We start from the raw sequence: 23,238 nt of genomic DNA on the forward strand, positions 1-23,238 counted from the left end.
AGATTTGGATGTTGGAGGAGTAAGTTTTGATAGTTGAGTCTGGGTTTTGGAGTAGCAAGGTTTGACAACAGTGTAACAGATTTGGAGTAGCGAGTTTGGATAGTGGAAATTATTTGGAAAGTGTAGAATAGTTAACTCTTGACTATTTAACCACAACAAATTACCGATATTAATCACACAAATTCAGAAATCTAAGTCGGTAATACTGAGATTCCTGGAATTCTTGTAAGGACTTTAGATGCCAACATATATTAAAAATATTTTTTTAAAAATACTTCAATAGTAAAAACTTAGTAAAAATAAATATAGAGATACTAAACATGTTCAAATTTCGGGATTCTACAGAATTTTGTGTGGTTTATATATAGTTTAAATTCCATTAAAGTTACAGGTGCAAAATAAATAGAGTCCAAATATAACTTGGCAATCTAGTGAGGGAGGATGATCTCTTCTTTATTGCAAGCCCAATTTCACATCGAAGAGATGTTACTAGCCTCTCTATTCTGTATTGTTATATCCAGGGTGCCTCCTCGATTGAATTCTGACCCCTATAAAACATTCACAGGAAGAACTCAACTTTCCTTTCTCTCTGACCAAAAACAAGAACTCCATGAAAAAATGTATACCTTATAACATTCCGTCTGCTTCCTAACCGACTACAACATGGTCGTCATCAAGTCTAATGTAAACAAATACTTGTTGAGCCATCCTTTAGGATGATCAATTTCTTCTAAGTAATCTTTTGCCAATTCTACCTATTGTGTCTAATCCTTTCATGGTAGTAATCATCATCTAACAGTATTTTTTTTTACCCTAATTCTCGAGTGACCCCTGGGCCTCGATAAACAGTGACCCATTAGTAAAGAGGAAAAACAAAAACAAGAGCAAGATGGCGAGTCAAATTGAAGAACTGTAAATTATTCATGATTTGGCAATGAATGATGGTAAGTTCAGCAAAAATTTTGGATGGTCAGTGGTCAGAATGAAATCTGAAATAAACAGGCCAGGCGTAATTAATGGTCAGTGTAATGTTATCCATCACATCATCGATTGATGAGCTGAATCTGTCAAGGGAAAGCATGGAAAATAATTTGTCCACTCAGCATCCAAGTGATTAGAAGTCCAGGCATGCAACAGCATAAACAGCTGATATAGGATTTACTGGTTGGCTTGACCAGTGAGGGGAATGAGGGAATGTGGGTGCTGGGTGGATGCCTGGTAAAGAAAGGGCTTGGAAAAAGTAGACATTGAAATATTTGGATTGTAGCCAGAATGTCGTTATGGATAAGGTCAGTGGTGAGTTAAATTTGCAGCTAGATTTTTTTTTCTTACATGTTCAGAGAATGGTGTAGTGGAGGATAGCAGCTCCGACTATTAAAAAAGCAATCGGGTTTCAATCTCAGCCCGAAGTACTTACATGTTTAACTACATTGAACAGATGTGTACCGTTTTATGGATCAACTATGGCGTATTATGCCAAGTAAAACGTTATTACTAGGTGTAAAAAAAAAACTATTTTCCCAGATTCAAATGAGAATAAGAGAAAGATAAAAAATGTTATCATTAAAAATACTGATTTGAGATTCCTTGATGTTAATAAGCAGCACGTTGAAAGAACAGTGACACAAGAGATTGTATAAAATATGTGGTTTATTAGCTGGGGATCTGAACGATAGGCTCAATAAGAAATAAACAAGATAATGTTGGGAAGAGAGACAAAAGTGGTTTTGGATAAATATTTCTTTGGGATGACAAAAATGCAAAAATATCAAAATAGAAGCAGTAAGGAGGAAATGCTTGATTTGGAGGAACAACGTAGATTTTAAAAAATTGCATTATGGGTATTAAAATGTTTTGAAATACATGGAACAAATGTCTTGAGGAATTGAAGTTAAGTCACTGACTTGGCAAACAATTTTCTAGAGAAAACAATTTTCATGGTTCAAGCATGTTAAAAAAAAAAAAAAAGCAATTGGAATATCAGCACCCCCAGGGAGCAAAGACTAGAAAGCAAGACCAAAGACTGTAGAGCATAAAAGGAAGCAGATTGCACTAAGAAGACATGGAAGAAACCACCCGACAATACCTTAAACATTGGCAAGTAGACACAGTCGTGATCACTGGAGCCTTAGCATAAGGATAGCCAAACACCCTCAAACATCTGTTGCAAGGAATATAGTGTTAATGTGATTTGTATAATTTATTATCATTTCTACTTTCAAAATAACGTCCAGTCCTGTAGAATCGTCTGTCATGCAGTTTTTTTTTTCAATATTAATTAGCTTCAAAATACTTCCATTAAAGATTAATCCTTTCTTTTTAACATTTTTTTATTTTAATATTTGACATTCTAAAAATATTTGACATTCTAAAAATATTTGACATTCTAAAAATATTTGACATTCTAAAAATATTTGACATTCTAAAAATATTTTATTTCTAAATTCTGTTTATTACATGCATTTTATTTTAGCATTTTTCTTATTCTTAAACACACTTTTAATAACCGTTCTCTTTTGTATCTTATTTATGCATTTATTTTTAATCTGCATAAAATAAATATTAAGTTAACGATTTCCTGTCATCTGCAGAAATAATAACAATGTTTTGTTTCTAGATTTTACAAGATTTCAAGCTACAGAATTGCTGAAGATATCATCCGAACCATCAAACCTTTTTTTCTCCAATATGTTTATTAAAGTAGTTGTTTAAGGGCATAAATCTGAAGCTCACAGTATTAATGTTAGCGTGCCTGAGGAATCCATCCTAAGCCCATCTCCTTTCCTAATCTTAATCAACGACCTCCAAAGTTACATTTTGAGATCTTTCATTGACATCTATGCAGACGATAATACCATCTGCAACAACACTTCAAAGGCTGGCAATGACCAGGATCTTTTTGATTCTCTGCCTTCCAACATGTGGTGTGTTGTACAATGGGGTAAAAAAATGCATCCAAAACCAAACTTCTATTTTTTTACCATCAAGGCTCAAACTCCCACTTAGCCCCAGTTAAAATGAACTGTTGCAGACTGATCTTTACTCCTGACCTGAAACGGAAGACCTACATCAGATCCGTTGCCAGAATCACTGGAATAATGATGGGGTTATTCTACTGCTTCAGAAAGTATTTTACTTCCAATGGTAATCTCTACTGTATCAAATATACCCCAGAATAGGGTACCATTGCTACATTTGGGGAGAAGCTCCTAAAAGTACCCTTTTCTGACTTGACAAGGTACAAAACCGTCTTCGGAATTTAGTGGGTGAGGACCTTTTTCCTTCCTACCACCTTTTTCTCATAGAAGAAATGTTGAGAATTTATCTCTGCTCTATCATTACTTTTCTGGACTGAGCTCCAATCTATGGTCCCCTTCCCGTTCAAAAGTTTGTAACAAATACTCGTCTTGCACCGTCAACAATTTCTCTCACTATCTGTGCCAATAACTAAACAAAAATTCCATGATCAGAGTATATTTCCTAAGAATATCCGTCTGTAGAACAAAATATTGTAAGGTTGCTTCTCGACTGACTATGGTCGTTTTCAAGTCCAATAAAAATAATTTCTTGTTAAATAATTAAACCCCACCTAAATTCCTCCATTACTGATCATCATGGAGTTATCTCACCAACTACCTAACACTTATTAATCCTAAAATGGCCTCCTGGTCTTGATAAGTGGTGACCAAAAAATAAAAATAAATAAAATAATAAAGATTACTTAGTTTTACAGCGAACAATTATGCAGCTTTGCTGGGTGATACCACTTGAGGAATTGACATTCTCTTTTTTTTTTTAGGAGAGGGTGGAAAGATATAGACTTTATTCTTTGTAGCAAAATCGAAATTATCAATAGAAACCTAACTATCAGTTTATTTTCCAACAATTAATTTCGACATATGCAGCTGCTATTGCACATAGGCAGCAAAAATTCCACAAATTCATCTACATATAAACAAAAATTACTAGCATCAAGAAGCCATTGTAAAAATATAATAGCCACAGCTAAAAGACGACACGAGATAACCAGAAAACGCATTTAAGTCACAGAAATTAAGAACTCATAATTTCTTGAGGATCTCTAATCTTTTGGGGCATAATGGCTAGTCAAAAATTCCCCAGTTATACTACAACCATGATGTTGCATGCAGAGCAATGGATAAAGCTGAACTGCTTGCTCAGTGGTTCACTTTTAACTCAACTTTTGACTCCACAAACCACTTCCTTCAAAATTCCTCACAGTAGACAATTGATAATATGATCATCATCTGTCCCCACGTCCTGGACATTACACAATATCTTGACATCTCAAAATCATGTCGCCATTATTTGATTCAGGCTATAGTAGTAAAAATTTTTTTTGAGCTAGCCCCTATCCTTTCCAAACTATAACAAATCCCTTGCTGAATCTGTATTCCTTAACAAATTGTAGCAAAATTTTATTGAAATAGGTTGTTTTACCCAGACATCATATATATATATATATATATATATATATATATATATATATATATATATGTTCGCAGAGAGAACGGTTTTCCATTTCGACAGAATGTATAAAAAATAAAAATACCAGCGGAGGTTTACGTTATGTTTTGAGAAAAATAGAAAAACCGAATGAAACTTTTAAAATAATCAACGTTTCGTCCTTATTTCAGAGGACATCTTCAGGATAAAAAATGCAAGAAAAGAAAAAGTCATAGATCATACGAAAAAGAGAATAGTTTTTGAATCCTACCCATATCGGGAAGGACACATGTGTGCGTATGGGAAGGTTAGGTCGTTCAATGTCTATATATACACTTTTAAAAATGCGTTAAGTAAATATGTACATTTTTTTTTTTGTAAACTTATTCATTTTGTTGAAATATTTAAGGAAAAACGGTTAGCCAGGATCTATTTTGATATTTTGTTCTCTGCTTATTATTTTCCCTATGCTAGGGGCTAAATGGTAGAAGCCTTTTCTTTGCGTAATAGTATTAGTATTTAATATTAGTGCTGATTCTAAAAGTCTTCTTTTGGCTCTATCTATCACGTATTTAATAATTTTCGCATGATCTAAATTAAACGAGTGATCGTGTTCTGCACAATGGCAAAAGAGTGCACTTAGGGTGTTACTATTCCTATATATCTCTTCTGTGTTCGTAAAGTCTTAATTTCAAATTTCGTTGTGTTTCACCTATGTACGCTTGTTGACAGTTGTTACATAGGATGGAATATATACCGGCGTCGGATGTGAGGGTTTTGGGAGAGTGCTCGGTAGTTTTTAATGTCTGTCTTATTATGCATATGTATATATTAAAATGTGTGAATATGCACGGTAATGCCTTTCTACATAATAGGCTTCCTTAATTACCATAGAGAAAAGTTGGTAGAGATCGCAGACGCCAAATTTTTTAAACTTTGACCCCAATTTGGACCCCTTAACATTTATTGTTTTGAGCTCAAATTAAATTAAAATGTTTGACCCATGGCCAAGTAACCTACATCTAAAATTTCAAATGTTTAGACCCAAAATTGGCGGAAAGGTTTGGTAGAGTCTACAAGCCAAATTTTCGCCCAAAAACTGATTAAAAAGCTTGCTGCATGCCTGAATACCTTTTACGAAAAATTTCAAATGTTTAGACCCAAAATTGGCTTAATAGTTAATTTTAATTATTTTCAAGTACTTTTAATGTTATTCATTGTTCGTTTTTCTTAGTAACAAGGCCGATAGCCATTAGTCGCGTGCTCTCGTGTTATGAATGAATGCATGAATGTAGGATTGACATGAAAGTCTTAAAGATAAACTAAAATGACCGAAAAATAGGCTGAAATGACTTAAATAAATAAAAAGTAAATGACTTAGCATGACTTTAATGAACTTAAGGATGAATTGACAGACTTTAAGAATGACTTGAATGCTTAAAAAATAACCAGAATCCTTTAAAAATAACTTGAATGATCTGGAGAATGACTTGAATGGCTTTGAGACTGACTGGTTGTTAAGGGGGTGATCATTTTACATAAATCAATACAAAAATGTGATCCCCCACTTTATATCACAAAGTTACAAACTTAAATACAGCATGAAGTAAGAACAGATAGTATTTATTTGCTTCCTCACTGAGCAAATTAGGCACAGCGCCGTTTTTTAATGTGGAGAGAAGCGGGGGGAGGTAAAGGGGGACTAGCTCCCGATGGGTGGGAAATAGGAGCTGGATAGTGACAATTGGTATGAAGGGTTGTCCCTACATTGACCAAAGTCTTATATGTGGGATTGCCCCCACATATGGTCTTTGCTTGTAGCATCTGTCGGAACAGATGCTGCACTTTGATCCTGGCCTGAAGGCCAAGAAAAGCTTAAAAAGCTAAGAACAGCATCTATTAACAACAGACCTTTGATCTTAACCAAAAAGGCCAAGCACGAAAGTGTTACGGACAGACCGACAGACCGATTGAGTGACAGAGTCGCTTGCACACAACTAAAAATCAATTATTTAATGAATCACTTTTATTTATTTCAATCATTTAAATAATCAAATCTTTGTACATGTTTACAACGAACCCAATAATTTTTTTTTTTTTACATCTTAGCTTCACGAATTGTTATTTTGTTTCCATCAGCATGCTTGTACAATGAACACATACAAATACAGATACATGTGGGCATCGTATTATTTGGATTAATCGGACTACTGCTCTAATCTTGAGTGTCACAACGTTTCGGTCGATGTCACCTCCAACTTTCTGCAGGGGTATTTTGTTGAACTCTGTAATGTTTCTGTCGAATCTAGACGGGATTTCGAATGAAACTATTCACTTCACGGGAGTAATATGCTCGGATTAGTCATAACTGAATTGAGGTCCTAAGTAATTTGCAATTGTATTTTTCAGTCCGCCACAATGAATTCTTGGCAGAAACGTTATGAAAATCACATGCAAGATGCGAACAGTAGTCCAATGAATCCAAATAATATGAATAATTCTCTTCTAAAAATTCTGAAATCTCATATATGGGGGCATCGTTGATGACAAGCGCCGAAGCAATGCTGCCCAAACGTTGGACAAAAATCTTATCACTTCTATATTTTTTAATTCTTAAATCTTTGAAAAATATATTTAAATTTTTTACTTTAATACTAAGATATAAAATATGGTGAAATGGACCGACATATTTTACTCTACTTTACTATGCTACAGACGAATGGCATACTCCAGAAAAATTGAACGGTTTCAGAATAGAAAAAAATAAAACAAAGAATAAACAAGAAATCAAAAGGAAACGTCTTACCTGAAATTAAGATATCTTTGTGACTAGATTCTTGGCTGAAAAAAAAAAGAATTTTAAGTTTATTGATAAGACAAATGTAGAATGAGTTTAAAAGAAAAATAGACAATTGGTGAAGATAGTGAAATATTTATTTGCTCCAATATTTGGATTACTATTTTTTACGAATACACTAGATGGTGGATTAAACCAACTATTTAAATTTTTTTGTATTGTCTTTCTATACATTTTGATCGTACCTCTACGTTTCATATAAAGGTTAGGGCATAAATCCTGCTACAAAATTTCAGAACTATTTTTTATAATAATATTAAAATAAATTTACTATTTTATTGCTATTATCTGATAATATGATTTATTATTTTTCAGAAAACAAATATACTAATTTTTAAGAATATCTGTTGAATTGAACAGAAGATTCATCATAGAGAAGCATGAGAAGGGCTTACGTCCACCAAAAATATTCAAGTTAAGGAAAAACCTCAGTCAGCAGAATGTTCATAAAAATGATAATTGATCGTTACCTGAAAACTTTGTCGATCAAAGATGGACAACAACCAGGCTGTCCCTGCACCTCCAAAACACCTAAACTCATCAAAAATTTTAGGGAAAAAAATCAGGCGAAATCAATGAAAATCCATGAGACAAATGAAAAAGGAAGCACAAATATCACCAAACACTATGCAAACAATATGTCGAAGTGACTTTCAGACGTCAACCTATCAGCTGCATAAGCGACAGATTCTCTGCACCCACAATTGCAAAGAGACTCAAAAATATCAACTCTTGTTAAACCGTATCAGAAGATGCTCACTCAAAAACATTATCTTCGCGGATGAAATGATGTTCTCACTTCAACAGTTTCACAGTCATCAAAATGTTAGAGTCATTGCGAGAAGTCATGAAGCAACACCTGATAAGACAGGAAAGATTTTCTTAACTCAGAAAACAGTATCAGTGATGGTCTGGGCAGCCATTTCTCGGAGAGGGAAATATTCACTTATTTTTATTTTCTCTTAAGGAGTCAAGATTAACAAAGAACGTTATATTGAGGACATTTTTGAAGGCGCACTGACCCCAAGAAGTAATTCTGAGTACCGTGATGAAGTTTGGACTCTCCAACAAGATGGCATGACAAACCACACTGCTCGTGTAAAACTGTAGCTTGCTCTACTACTTGTCAAAATATTGAAGCTTTTAGGATAAAATTGAACAAATGCTGGGTAAAAATACCCTTAGATGTTGTGCATGCTACTATTGATGATTTCCCCAAAAGACTTTTTAGTGCCGTGAAAGCTCGAGGGAAAAATTTTGAATAATACTTATGCATACATATATATTGTTCCTTAAGTATTTGCTAATCATTTTCTGTAATAAAGTATTTTGTTTAGATAAATTTTAGTTTTATTTTGTAACAGTATTTATGCCCCACCCTATATATATATATTAGTGGAAATGGTAATCAATAAAAACTGAGGAAAGTGCTTAATACTGTTGTAGAGCAAATATGCATTTTATTTTTTATTACCGTATCTTTCTGTTAAGTTACATTATTGTTTCAGCTACCCGGCCGTTTTTTGGCCGTCTGTAGCTTCCTCAGACTTTTACAGAAAAAGCTGAAACAATAATATAACTTAACAGAAAGATATGGTGATAAAAAATAAAACATATATATATATATATATATATATATATATATATATATATATATATATATATATATATGTCATCCACATACAGTACTGTTTTGCTGTTTCACAGCTCATCAATGCGACTAGACAGGCAACTGCCTCAAGCCAGGATCAAAACCTGACCGCCCAAATGACAGTTAAGGTTTCTCATGATTAGGTGATATGGCTGATGCTGAGTGGGTAATGAATTAACGATGTTAAGTGAAGTTGTCTGTGTGTACATTTCCAAACAAAACTACTGTCAATTTTCAGTCTACAGACTCGAGATTTGACAGACATGGTAGTGACAGTTGGGAAAATTTTTTCAATCTGTTTTCGGCCAGAAATGTGGCTGTCAAGGGGTCAAAGTTCAACGATTTGACCTTTGAAAATTTTACCAAACTCCTCCGCCAATTTTGGGTCTAAACACTTGAAATTTTAGACGTAGGTTTCTTGGACATAGATCAAACATTTTAATTTAGTTTGAGCCCAAAACAATAAATGATAAGGGGTAAAAATTGGGGTCAAATTAAAAAAAATTGACCTCTGCGGTCTCCCCAAATTACTCAACCAATTTTTGGTCTAAACATTTGAAATTTTACATAAAGTGTATTCAGACATAGGGCAAACTTTCTAATCGGATTTTGGCCGAAAATCTACCTATATGTAGGTTACTTGGATATGAGAAACTTTTTAAATATATATATACTAGCAGTTCAGCCCGGCTTTACTCGGGCCCTATATACTATTCATAACTATGTGCATACACACACACACATATATATATATGCACATAAAGTTATGAATAGTACATATATATATATATATATATATATATATATATATATATATATATATATATATACACACACACACACACACCATGAGGTAACCACATGGTAGAGGTTTAGGCTTCTTATCGTGTGATCCCGATTTTGAATCTCACTAGATTCAGCCACTCTAATGAGTTGTAGATGACGAAACACATGTCAGTGGATAATTATATTTTGAAAATAGTATATATACCGTTCCCCATTTAGGGAGTACCAAATTGGTCAAAGGGAAAAATTATTCCCAACTCACATTTAGGTAAAAATGCACTTTCGTATAAATAATTAAATTCATTCAAAAAGTATCGCTAACGAAAACAAACACACACATATATATACAGTGATGATCATATTTATTGGCACGGTAAAATAAAAGTTAAATTTTGTCTAATAAATTCTAAAAAAGGGATTAAATTAAAGAAAATAACAAAGTATATTATGTATTTTTAACTGGCCTTTCCGATGCAGCAATCGGATTTTAGAAAAAATAAATAACAAAGGAACAACAAACATAATTGCAAAAAACCCTTGTTCAAAATTATTGGCACGGCTTTGTTTTTCTTTTAGTATCAGTATAATATCAATCAATTTCCGGTTTACGTGCTTTCTGAACTTTTTTATAGCCATATTATGCTTGTTTAACGCTAATTCAGTGAATAATTTTTTTCAGATAATTTTTAGATAGCGATTTATTTAAACTATTATAAGTGACTAAATTATAATTTTCAATCGCCATGGTTAAAATTAAGGAACACAGCGAAGACGCCAGGAAGCTTGTTGTAGCATGCCATACCAATGGGGAGGGCTATGATAAGATTTCAAAGAAGCTAAACCTTCCCAAATCCACTGTTAGAGCCATAATAAACAAGTTCAAATCGCAAGGCCACGTTATGAGTTTAGAGGGTAGAGGGAGAAAAAGGATTCTTTCACCAAGAGATGAACGGAAAATTGTTCGACAAGTAAAATAAAACCCAAGGATCTCTGTTGGGGAGATTGTTGATGAACAGAGCACCTCTGGAGTGAATGTATCTCGACATACAGTTGGTAGAGTTTTGAAGAGAGCTGGTTTAAAAGCATGTCGTCCGAGAAAGACTCCCTTATTGAAGCCTATGCACCTGAAAGCAAGGCTAGCCTTTGCAAAACGTCATATTGATAAAGATGTTGCATTCTGGAAACGTGTTCTATGGACTGACGAAACGAAAATAGAGTTATTTGGCCATAATAAAGTGTCTTATATTTACAGAAAATCTGGCGAAGCTTTCCTGCCTAAGAACACCATACCCACAGTGAAGCACGATGGAGGCAGTTTGATGTTTTGGGGATCCTTTGCTGCCTCTGGACCAGGGCGACTTGTTAAGGTCACAGGTAGCATAAAAAAGGAAGATTATGTTAAAATATTGGATGAAAACCTGAAAGATTCTGCTAAAGAGCTCTCACTTGGTCGTCGTTGGTGGTTCATGCAAGATAATGACCCAAAGCATTCGGCTAAACTGACTAAGAAATGGCTTGAGGACAATCATATTAATGTTTTGGAGTGGCCATCACAAAGCCCAGACCTTAATCCAATTGAAAATTTATGGAGAACATTAAAATTGAGGGTAATGCAAAGGAAGCCTAAGAAGAATCTTATTCAATTGGAGGATTATTGTCAGGAAGAGTGGGCTAAAATTACTACTGAAGGGTGCAACAACTTGGTTGTAAACTATGAAAAGCGACTGAGGAAGGTAATCAAGGCCAAAGGCTATACAATTGATTATTAAATAAATCGTGCCAATAATTTTGAACAAGGGTTTTTTGCAATTATGTTTGTTGTTCCTTTGTTATTTATTTTTTCTAAAATCCGATTGCTGCATCGGAAAGGCCAGTTAAAAATACATAATATACTTTGTTATTTTCTTTAATTTAATCCCTTTTTTAGAATTTATTAGACAAAATTTAACTTTTATTTTACCGTGCCAATAAATATGATCATCACTGTATATAGAGACAATTAATCAAAGTCGGGAATCGAAAATAATCCAACCTTTTTGGAATATTAATATCTAAAAATTATATCTAAAAAAGAATCTTTTTAATTGTCTCCTTTTGATTAAAATTTAATTTCCCCTGGGTCATTAATTATTAATACTTCACGATTTAGAACTATCAGTAAAACTAAGATTTATAAATCCTCTCCACAAGTTTTCTTTTACGTTTGGGAAAATGTATGGGTTGTGCGGTAATTCACCTTACTCCTTACAAAAACAACCTTATTTTTACAAATTAATAAAATTCAGAATTGTGAATTTAAACAGAATTGGTTCTTGTATCAGAAATCCATGAATATGAAATATGAGCAAATAAATATTGTGATGAACCTGAAACCATTGATTCTGGAGTCTTTCACTGAAGAAGAATCTTTCTAAACTGGGGTAATGTGTTTATCAAGTGGTTAGTAAGAATGTAGGTCCTTACCAATAAAAGAAATGGTTAAAATTATTTTAGCAATTTATTGTCTGTTAAATAAGTATGTACAATATTTATTATGAACTTCCCCCACACACTAAAAAAAAAATCAATGAATAAAAAAAATTTACAAAGAAATATTCTAATCAATCCTGGAACAACTGGTCTTTGTGTCTTTCAATGGATAAAAAATCCTTCAAGACTGAGGTAATTTTGTATTGTTTTATGAAGTAGTCAGTAAGTTAAGTATTGAGGTCCCTTATAATAAAATGAAATGCTAAAAAACATTAGCTAACGCGGAAAAATGTACATAACAGCCAAAAAATGTGCAATATACTCCTATCAAATTAAAGTAATGAATAAAAATGTTTATGAAGAAATATTTTTATCAATCCTTGAATTTTAGGTTCTATTGTCTATGACCTGGAATCAAAACTCATAGCCGGGTTGGTAGCTCATGCTAGGAAGACAAAATTATTTCAGTAGTAATAGTAGTAGCAGCAGCAGCAGCAACAACAAGGATTTAAATTTATCGTCGTTATCGAATGTAATGGAGAATTACGCCATGTTGAATGTAGTGAAATTGATTAATCAAGCGTTCAGTAGATGTAAGGAATAAGAAAATAGTGGAATGTAAGTCAACAGCCAATAAAATTGCTGAAAAAGTAAGTGAAGAGTAAGAGAACAATTAATATTTACTCCTGTTACTATGACTAGTTTGGGAAAATGACTTATCAGAAATGTTATAAGAATTTACGATATTGAATAAAAGCGACTAATACTATCTAGAAAACATGCATCAAGTACTGGCAGGTAGGGTGACTATTTTCATTTTATATAGGGAGCCTATGTATGTAATGCTAAACTATAGTTTTGTACAGGTGGAAAAATCGTTTCTCTCTCTCTCTCTCTCTCTCTTTATAAGTGAAAGTGTCTGTCTGTCTGTGTACATTTCCCTACACAATAACTCCGTCAATTTTCAGTCTACAGACTCGAAATTTGATATATACGGTACTGACATTAGGGAAAATCGTTGTAATCCATTTTCAGCCAGAAATTTGACTGTTAAGGAGTCAAAGTTAAACGATTTGACTTTTGACAACTCTACCAAACTCCTCCGATAATTTTGGGTCTAAACACTTGAAATTTCAGATATAGGTTCCTTGGACATGGACCTAACTTAATAACTTAATTTGAACTCAAAACAATAAATGTTAAGGGGTCACAATAGGAGTCAAATTAAAAAAAAATTGACCTCTGCGGTCTCTACCAAATTACTCAGACAATTTCTGGTCTTAACATTTGAAATTTTATATAAAGGGTATTCAGAGATAGGGCAAGCTTTTTCATCGGTTTGGGTCGAAATTTTGAGCTACCAATATATAAATGTATGTATTTATGTTTGCATGTCTGCCTAAAACTTCTGATAGAGGCGACGGATTTTCACAAGATCCGTATTCGGATTCGGATTCGGACAATATATACCGAAAAATTGGCTAAAAAATATTAATTTCTTCACCCTCAACTGGGCACTTTTCTACAGGGGGGGGGGTCGCTTTCAAAAGTCATCCCCTTAATTTAAACCTACGTCACTTCTGGTTTGGCAGTGGTCATAACATCAAAGATATCACGTTTTTTTTTCATGTTCTTTTCCTCCTTCGCGGTACGGGTTCGAGCTTGCCTTCCTACTACCACTTTTTTTATTTTGCTCAACACACACCTCCAAATACCCGGGCAACGCTGGGCACCCATGCTAGTAATATAATATTCTTTAAATGTATTTAATCCAATTCGTTTTTTTTTTTCCATTTCATTTAATTCAAGCTCATTATCCTATATCTCTATAAAGCTACAATTTACCCATGCATGGAGTATTGTTGCCACATTTGCCCTGGTGCATCTACTACTAGTCTCTCACTCTTAGACAGGGTCCAGAAAAGGGTCCGTAATCTAGTTGTTACTGCGCTATTGGCTAAATTTCAACCTCTGTTCGCAATTTGCCATCCCTGTGCATGTTCTATAAGTAGTTTAATGGAATTTACTCCAAAGAATTCATAGCACCTATGCTTCCTCAACGTGCATACATCCAACAAGTAGCAAATCTCACCCCTTCACTGTTATCTTCTCTAGATGTCGGAATCCCTCGGACTGCTAAATTTTGAAATTCCCTCCCTGTTTCATGCTTCTCTGACTGTACTAACTTGTAGAGGTTTAAATGTACTGTGAACAGACATATCGCTGCTCAACTCTCCAGTTTGGACACAAATCTAAAATAGCAGCTCCTTACGTTCATGTGAAAATATGCCTTGTTTAGAGTGAAAAAAAAGTGTAATATATATATATATCACCTTTTTCTGTCCGTTGATCTGTCATGTTTATATTTAAAAATAACATCTTCGTCACTTAAAATATCATCTTCATCTTTAATTAAATGGGATCAATTTGATATTATCTATTATTGTCTTCGTTTAATTCTTCAAAGCATAAATACGTTCATCCTTTCGTTTCTTTTAATTCTAGCTCATTATGCTATTTTCTGAAATTTGATTGTTTCTACATTAATTTTTTTTCTTTGAAAATTATCGAAAAATCTCACTAATATTACCTTCAGATTTCTTTTACTATTTTCGCTTGATCAACTTCTTAAAAGCAATTTTCAAAACAATGATATTCTCCCCACTCCCACAGCCATCATCATTTTACTCCGGATTTGGCAACATTACTTAGTTGATCAAAACTATTTGTACAGCAGTTGTATATTCTTTTGCAGTAATCAACAATTTTCAAATGAAGTTCTCGAGGTACAATTGTTTATCTATATATCAATAGAATAGCGTGTTTGTTATTTATTGTGTGTGTCACAATTACATCCGAGTGACTGTCGTTTAATTGCTATGGAGTTCCATTTCTTGTAAGAATTTTACCAAGAATTCTTCACAAAGTTTGATTTCGGTTATAGCTAAAGGAACTGAAGTTATATATTTTTTTCGTAAGTTTTTGTTTCGGTTTTGATTCAAGCCGAGGCATCCAAGTAAAATGGATATATATTTTTTTAATTTTTGAAATCACAACTTTATAATATATAAAAATCGATAGAACATTAACTCCAATAATATATACGAAATCTGCAAGAATTAAAATATCATTTATGCGTACTTTATGACCAGGCTTTTGCAGTTTTAAAAGAATTATAATATTAGAGCGTCTCCATTTATGCTGAACATCTACAGAATGTCAACATCAATATATTACACATGAATAAGTCCCCTGTGGAATTTCCACAGATCCTGCTAGTCTGGCATAATGATTAAAGGATGACCTTAGGGTCAGCTAGAATACAACTATGAAAGAAGACAATTAATTGGCTAATTAAACTATGTTTCATTGGACATTTGATGATCGCAATTAAATTCAGTAAGATTCTGATAAACAGTGATCTTACGAGGAAAGTCCTGGAGGCAACTTCTGATTAAAAAAGATAAAAATCCATTTATTAAAGTCATTAAAATTTAGTTAATTTTTTTTTTCTCCAAAATAAACAACAATTTTAAGCTAGCATCATAAACATAGCATCTAAAGGGACAATATAACACAGCATCTTACATTAAGATCAAAATCATCATTCACCTAAATAGCCTTAACTCTTGAAAACAACTTTAATTTAGGCCATATCAACACAGCGATGGTGATGTGACCCCTGTCTTTATTAAAGGCCATCTTGAATTCCTTTTTGTTCAAGCGACTGGTGGAGTCTGAATAATTTGGCTGTTTGGAAATCCTATAAAACGAGGAGACAATTTCATACTGACTGATTACATTCACGTTCCAGCTCTATTGTTGCAGAGCAAGAATTGCTTCAGCAAAATGTACCTTGCTACTTTCTTTGATATACACGCCACCAATTTTTTTTTTTTTTTTTTTTTGAGGACGCCCGTCTTCTGAAAGAGATCAAATACCAATGGCTTGCTATTTATCACCAATACGTCAGTCTGCGGGGAATTTCTGTTGGTCACTTTAATAGTATGCTGCTAATACCGCGACTTACCAGGCATTTCCCGCCTGCAATCAGAATTGCAGCATCTTTCTGTGTACTTTTAGTTGACATAACCCATTTACAACTGATGAGGAACACCCACAATTAACCAACGCTATCTGATCTAGCCTATTGACTTTACATAAACTAGAGGAATTACTTCCTATAATGAAAGTAGAGAAAGAGTAGTGCTGGACTTTCACCCCTTATTTTGTTTCCTGGATACCTTTTTAAAGGCATGCCCTTGTTAGGACCGATAGCAGTGCATCTCTGAGAGTGCTATTCTTGGTTTGTCCTTAGGTTGCAGACAGCCTCTGAAAAAATGATTGGCACCTTCCCACTTGTGGCACTGCACTGCAACTGTCTTGTTGACCAGTGTTTTAAGGTGGGTCCACAGGCACATGAGGAAGAATTCTCCATAGCCCGACTGCCATAGCAACAATCTCATCCACCTCTATCTCTTCTGTCATGTGAGCTCGAGCTCTAAAAAGTTCCTGTTCCAGGATCAGGTTTTCTGTCCTTGAGGATTCACATGATTGTTGTCTAATGGAACCAGGAATCCTAACACAAAAGCATAACAAGAGGGGTTTCCTTCAATTAGACGTGCCAGGTTCTGTAGATTACCCAAGTATTCATTCACAGTTTCTCTGGAGTGCAAACAACGAGAGACAAACTTGTCAAATGCAACAAAAGAGTCCGGCACAAAAGCCAAGAGGAGGGCTTGTTTCACCTGCTTTAAATCCTCTCTGGTCACGGTAAATCGTCAGTATACAGACAAAGCACCACATCCCAACCAGAATGGTAAAACACACTTGACGTTGTCAATATCACACATTTTGCACCCCTGTTCCAACTGTTCGGACACTGTGTGATTGGGTGAAACGCCATGAAATTTAGAAATCAACCAAATGTCAAATGCTTTGTATGCCATTTGCGTTTGGTCTAGCTTGTTCTGTAGAGTTTGGAGAATTATAGATCACAGCAACAGAACTCTGTGCAAGAGAGACTTTTTCGCTTGATCACAGTTTTGTTTTATATGCATGTGCGTCTCTTGCTGATGGAGATTTACTCATCAAGCGTGAGTGAAAAACTGATTCCTTTTCCTTAGAGTTTGTTCATTTATGTTCTGCAACTCTCGCTATTTCGCATGAGTCCTCTCGTCCCGTCGCTATGCCACTTGTGTCTTCTGATTTTCCCCACGCTGGCAGCAAAGCAGACCTTTTGCTTTTTTGCAGCTTTACTACTGCAGAACCATTTTCATTTTAGCATTCGTTCGAGTCACATCTCGAGGTCTTATCTACTACACATCATTTCAATGATAAACAATATGTTAACAGATTTCAAACCAGACTAAAAAATCGTGTGAATCCAAATATTTTACTTCAACGGAAACTTCATCTATATAAATAAAATAGAAGTGTGCGTCTGACTGTATGTAAATATTTTATTAAGAAATTCTTAAACTAATGATCAAATAACACTGAAATTAACAGGAAATAGTAATCATATACACTAAGAATGGTTCATGATGAGTAAAATCTTTGTTTGAATGGATTAATAACAGATAAAGACATATATCGGCAAGTTGAAATGCAAACTGTTCATTTCAACTTGCCAAAATATTTCTACTTTTTTCTGCGCATGCCCAAATTCACTTATTTAAGTCGTTTAATATTAAATCTTTCTTATCTATCTCTTGATAGCTACATCGGTAGGAGACGCGGCTGTTTTGGTTGTAACTGATGGAACCCAAGTCATTTTCTTTTACTCTTGAAATCAGAATTATATTAGGTACAATATAATAGTCAATAAAGATAAATAAGAACATGAAAAATAAAACGATCTGGATGGAATATAGGGATGGATGTGTTTGTCCAAGATAGAAACAACATTTTGGAGTGGCCAAGGACAAAATAAATATGAGGAGTGGGCATGGTTGGAGGCTCTCTAGAAGTAACAAAAATAAACCCAGATCAGAACTCATTATTCCACTAGGTAAATGGGTTCCATAGAGCTGCAAGGCCATACACTATGAATAATATACCCGAAAAAGGATTAAAATTCTTCATTTGGAATCAACCATGTTTTATCTTCATTATTGATTGCCATTTGTTTCCTACTAATTGTGTACTGTGGTATGAAGCATCTATTTATAGTTCTCGATCATTATGAATTTTGGAACACAGCAACTAAGCGAAAGGGTGTCTAGCGTAGGTCATATTTGTTTTAATTTAGTTTTATGCAAGGCAAAGTACACCAAAAATAATTCGTAAACCTTGGATCTAATTACCAACCATTTGCTCAGAGTGGTAGGGGTGTAAAAACCCTTTGTGAAAATTCAAATCCCTCGGATTTTTGTGAAATCTTAATATTAAGCATCAAATTTTGAAGATTCTCCAAATTTACTTTTTTTTATATTTGGGGTATTTTAAAGAGGCTTTAGAAGACATAAAATGAGCACAAGACCCCATTTAGAAAATCATCTTTTTCATATTTGGATTACATTTAGGCATCAATTAAGCACACTTGTTTGAATTTCAATTTCTTATTAAGATCCTGTAAGCTGCCTACAGAGATCTACGCCCTTTGAATTGCCAGTGTTGCATATATGTACGTGTTTTACAAGTACTTCAACAGCATGTGTTCTGACGAACTTACTGCACTTGTATTCCCAATGTAAATACCCTCAACCAAACGTACTAGAAGCAAACTTCCACCCCTTAAATGTAGAGGGCCAAAGATGTCAAAAAAATTTCTAATCGCATATTGAAATTATTACAGAGTCGCTAACTGGATGCACTGTGATTTGATGAAAAACAGCCAATCACAAGCTACCATTTTAGGTTTTTACAGCACTCCCACAAGATCGATTTTTACAAAGTCTCTTCCTCGTTTGTTTGTTAGAATCATCAGCTAAAACACGTTCCCTATCTGTTTTCTTCATATAGACAAAAGGACACATGGGAAGATTTAAAACAGCAACCGAAGCACAGAAGTCAAAGTTTTATTTCTTCAACAAAATGCCAAAATACCAAAGGAAATACAAGTTTTTTTGTTTTTTTTTTTCATAACACTTTCATCTGTTTGTGTTCCTTTCTTCTTGCCGGCGTCTTTGTTAGCAAATATAATTGGGAAAATCACAATGCAAATAATTTCTTTCCTCAAAAGACGTGCCCTTCAAATTCCCTCTCCGTTTCCCAGCATGCAGAAAATGGTAATGTGAACAAACATCTAGTTGAACCACTTAAGATGCTCATTATAAATCTGATCTCTAATTCACAGTAACATAAGTTTCAGTGGCAATCTGCCTTGTTCAAGGTGAACAAAAGCAAAGCAAAATGTTTTTCAGTTGTGTTCTGACTCTTTTTACCGTTTCATTTTTACTTCACAAATCAAGGGATCCCTTCCTAGCGACTAACACTTGATCTCTCTATGAGATACATAGATATTCGAATATTTCATTAGCGTTCTCCTTTACATCTCAAATACCGAGTTAAAGAAGTTAACAATTTTTCTCTCCCAAGTTGATCATTTAAGTTATAGTATGTCTTTCTTGGGGTCTCTTGCTCTTATTGATTCAACGACAAGAATTCATCTAGTCTAGTGGAGTATCCAGATTCGTTCCTTTTACTTGATGTAACACCACTTGGAGAAGGTGCGCCATTCCTCGTAAAAGCCAGTGTGGATTAGCCATACTGAGGAGATCTAATTTGGGCGAATACTATGTGATTTGGAAAATTTAGTCAGGGTGTATTTGTAAGGAAAAGTATCCTCATGCCAAGTTGTCCTGACAAACCCATCTACAGAGATCTTAGAACTCGACGATAGTGTATAAGTAGACATTCAAGTCTTATAGGACTATCTTCTGTGAGAGTCCAATCTGTCCATTGAATAGAATGTATCAGTTACTGATTTCATCATTATTTAAAAAAAAAAAAAGGATTATTCTATAAAACAATGTGAATAAAGGTTTTATGATATTAAGAACTTTAGACAATGTTTTTTTTTGATGAGAGAGGGTTTTAAGTTTAAAAGAGTAGGAGGGGATGAAGATATTAAAAAAATAGAAAGAAAAAGAGAAATAAAAGCGAGAGAGGGAGAATAAAAGAGGAATAAAAATAAAATAAGAGAGATTGCGAGATAGCAAATATAAGAGAAAGATAGTAGGGTAAATGAAAGAGAAAGAAAGGATGTAGAGAAAGGAAAAGAGAAAGAAAGGATGTAGAGAAAGGAAAAGAGAAAGAAAGGATGTAGAGAAAGGAAAAGAGAAAGAAAGGATGTAGAGAAAAGGAAAAGAGAAAGAAAGGATGTAGAGAAAAGGAAAAGAGAAAGAAAGGATGTAGAGAAAAGGAAAAGAGAAAGAAAGGATGTAGAGAAAAGGAAAAGAGAAAGAAAGGATGTAGAGAAAAGGAAAAGAGAAAGAAAGGATGTAGAGAAAAGGAAAAGAGAAAGAAAGGATGTAGAGAAAGGAAAAGAGAAAGAAAGGATGTAGAGAAAGGAAAAGAGAAAGAAAGGATGTAGAGAAAGGAAAAGAGAAAGAAAGGATGTAGAGAAAGGAAAAGAGAAAGAAAGGATGTAGAGAAAGGAAAAGAGAAAGAAAGGATGTAGAGAAAGGAAAAGAGAAAGAAAGGATGTAGAGAAAGGAAAAGAGAAAGAAAGGATGTAGAGAAAGGAAAAGAGAAAGAAAGGATGTAGAGAAAGGAAAAGAGAAAGAAAGGATGTAGAGAAAGGAAAAGAGAAAGAAAGGATGTAGAGAAAGGAAAAGAGAAAGAAAGGATGTAGAGAAAGGAAAAGAGAAAGAAAGGATGTAGAGAAAGGAAAAGAGAAAGAAAGGATGTAGAGAAAGGAAAAGAGAAAGAAAGGATGTAGAGAAAGGAAAAGAGAAAGAAAGGATGTAGAGAAAGGAAAAGAGAAAGAAAGGATGTAGAGAAAGGAAAAGAGAAAGAAAGGATGTAGAGAAAAGGAAAAGAGAAAGAAAGGATGTAGAGAAAAGGAAAAGAGAAAGAAAGGATGTAGAGAAAAGGAAAAGAGAAAGAAAGGATGTAGAGAAAAGGAAAAGAGAAAGAAAGGATGTAGAGAAAAGGAAAAGAGAAAGAAAGGATGTAGAGAAAAGGAAAAGAGAAAGAAAGGATGTAGAGAAAAGGAAAAGAGAAAGAAAGGATGTAGAGAAAAGGAAAAGAGAAAGAAAGGATGTAGAGAAAAGGAAAAGAGAAAGAAAGGATGTAGAGAAAAGGAAAAGAGAAAGAAAGGATGTAGAGAAAAGGAAAAGAGAAAGAAAGGATGTAGAGAAAAGGAAAAGAGAAAGAAAGGATGTAGAGAAAAGGAAAAGAGAAAGAAAGGATGTAGAGAAAAGGAAAAGAGAAAGAAAGGATGTAGAGAAAAGGAAAAGAGAAAGAAAGGATGTAGAGAAAAGGAAAAGAGAAAGAAAGGATGTAGAGAAAAGGAAAAGAGAAAGAAAGGATGTAGAGAAAAGGAAAAGAGAAAGAAAGGATGTAGAGAAAAGGAAAAGAGAAAGAAAGGATGTAGAGAAAAGGAAAAGAGAAAGAAAGGATGTAGAGAAAAGGAAAAGAGAAAGAAAGGATGTAGAGAAAAGGAAAAGAGAAAGAAAGGATGTAGAGAAAAGGAAAAGAGAAAGAAAGGATGTAGAGAAAAGGAAAAGAGAAAGAAAGGATGTAGAGAAAAGGAAAAGAGAAAGAAAGGATGTAGAGAAAGGAAAAGAGAAAGAAAGGATGTAGAGAAAGGAAAAGAGAAAGAAAGGATGTAGAGAAAAGGAAAAGAGAAAGAAAGGGTGTAGAGAAAAGGAAAAGAGAAAGAAAGGATGTAGAGAAAAGGAAAAGAGAAAGAAAGGATGTAGAGAAAAAGAAAAGAGAAAGAAAGGATGTAGAGAAAAGGAAAAGAGAAAGAAAGGATGTAGAGAAAAGGAAAAGAGAAAGAAAGGATGTAGAGAAAAGGAAAAGAGACAGAAAGGATGTAGAGAAAAGGAAAAGAGAAAGAAAGGATGTAGAGAAAAGGAAAAGAGAAAGAAAGGATGTAGAGAAAAGGAAAAGAGAAAGAAAGGATGTAGAGAAAAGGAAAAGAGAAAGAAAGGATGTAGAGAAAAGGAAAAGAGAAAGAAAGGATGTAGAGAAAAGGAAAAGAGAAAGAAAGGATGTAGAGAAAAGGAAAAGAGAAAGAAAGGATGTAGAGAAAAGGAAAAGAGAAAGAAAGGATGTAGAGAAAGGAAAAGAGAAAGAAAGGATGTAGAGAAAAGGAAAAGAGAAAGAAAGGATGTAGAGAAAAGGAAAAGAGAAAGAAAATAAAAGAAAAGTAGCAAGAGTTAAATAAAAAAGAGAAGGGTGAAGATAAAGATTGTGAAGCAATGTGACATTCAATAAGCCAAAAAAGAAGACCAGTATTGTAACCATGTGGAAAATGTCTTTTGCTCTTATCAAAATGCCGTCTCTTAGCAACGAACTGCAATTTGCAAAGATGACAACGAAAAAAAAAAGAACAAATAATAATAATAATAATAATAAATACTTCCGAAGGAACATCACCCAATGGGAAGGGGAGGCACCAAACATTGAAAATTAGAAGGATGCTGTTCGGCAAGTGGATCTAGTGGAGAGAAGAGGGGGTAGTAGCATTAAAGTGGCGGAGGGTGGGGATGCTGACGTGGCGGTAATGGTGAATGAAAGAAAATATCTATTTGATGTATTTAAATTTCATCAGTATTATGCCTGGATATTTTAAATAATTAACAACTTTTATGATCTCAAAAGAATCTAAAGTAAAGGTGGGCAGTAAAGAGGAAGGAAGGGAAGAAAGAAGGAGGTGAACAAAGAAAGAGTGAGGAATGAAAAGAGGTATGACGAGGAAGAGAGAGGGGGAGATGATGAGGAAGAAAGAAATAGATTGTCTAAAGCATAAGATGTATATTCTACTATCAATTTCCATCCATAGCCCTTGAGACCCTGGAGGGGCATAGGCCATCTACAACTTTTTGTAGAT

The 23,238-nt window shown here is 34.1% G+C and overlaps 1 long non-coding RNA gene across 1 annotated transcript in view; it reads right to left on the minus strand.

Annotated features, from left to right (window-relative positions):
* LOC145278313 (uncharacterized) overlaps positions 1-23,238 on the minus strand; it is a 203,019-nt gene that overhangs the window by 80,382 nt on the left and 99,399 nt on the right. The window contains exon 2 of the long non-coding RNA XR_013868354.1: positions 7,274-7,308. This is a non-coding gene — a long non-coding RNA (uncharacterized LOC145278313). The remainder of the gene's footprint in view (positions 1-7,273; positions 7,309-23,238) is intronic.

Source organism: Euprymna scolopes, chromosome 6 (assembly GCF_053919585.1).
Source record: "Euprymna scolopes isolate OS-2025 chromosome 6, ASM5391958v1, whole genome shotgun sequence".
Taxonomy (NCBI): domain Eukaryota; kingdom Metazoa; phylum Mollusca; class Cephalopoda; order Sepiida; family Sepiolidae; genus Euprymna; species Euprymna scolopes.